The sequence below is a fragment of the Tupaia chinensis genome, unplaced genomic scaffold (assembly GCF_000334495.1).
Source record: "Tupaia chinensis unplaced genomic scaffold, TupChi_1.0 Scaffold000178_1, whole genome shotgun sequence".
NCBI lineage: Eukaryota > Metazoa > Chordata > Mammalia > Scandentia > Tupaiidae > Tupaia > Tupaia belangeri.
The window spans coordinates 2104169-2104912 of record NW_006159653.1 but is presented as its reverse complement, the minus strand read 5'-3'; positions in this window follow the sequence as shown (position 1 = coordinate 2104912).

The window sequence follows — 744 nt, the reverse complement described above, 5'->3', positions numbered from 1 at the left end:
CGTGTCGGCGCGCGCGTGCCCCGCGGCCGCTCCTGCGCGAGCCTGGCGCGTCGGCCACGAGCCCCACCGCGGGCCTCCTCCCGCTTTCGCCATCCCCGAGACGGCTCCCCCGTTCCTCATCCACACCGCCTGCAGATCCTCGTTCTGCCTGGCCGCCCCGCCCGCTAGCTGCGTCTAGGCGGTCACCCACTCGGCCCCGGAGCGGCCCGACACGAGGCCGGCGCTGGCCCAGTGCGCACGCGCAGGAGCAGGTCCGCGAGCCGCCCACTTCCTAGCCTCGCAAGTTCGCGGACAGCCGGCAGCAGCCCCGGGCCCTTCACAGCAGAGACGCTGCGTACCCTTCACCGCGGCCCTCCCACAAACGGCCTCTCCCCTTCCACACTCCCTCGCTCACACCCATTGGTTGAGGTCTCTACGTCATCGCTGCGCGCCAGACGGTAGCGCCTTCCCGCTCCTTAACTCTGACGACAAAGCCGCGCCGGCCTCAGCGGCTGAGGAGAGCGGGAGGAGGTCGCGGCGGCGGGAAGATGTAAGTTGAGGACCGAATCCGACTGCATCCAAGCTTCAGGGGGCGCCAGCCAAGTCCGGTGGGGTGCATCGTAGAGCCGGCCAACTCCCCAGCCCTGTGGTGCGGCGGCAGGGAGGCGCGGGGGTCCGAAAAGAGTGGTCCGGGGCGGGCGCAGTGGGAGGTGTCGAGGCTGCGGCCCGGCAGTGGGCCGGGGGCAGCGGACGGGAGGGGCGCCC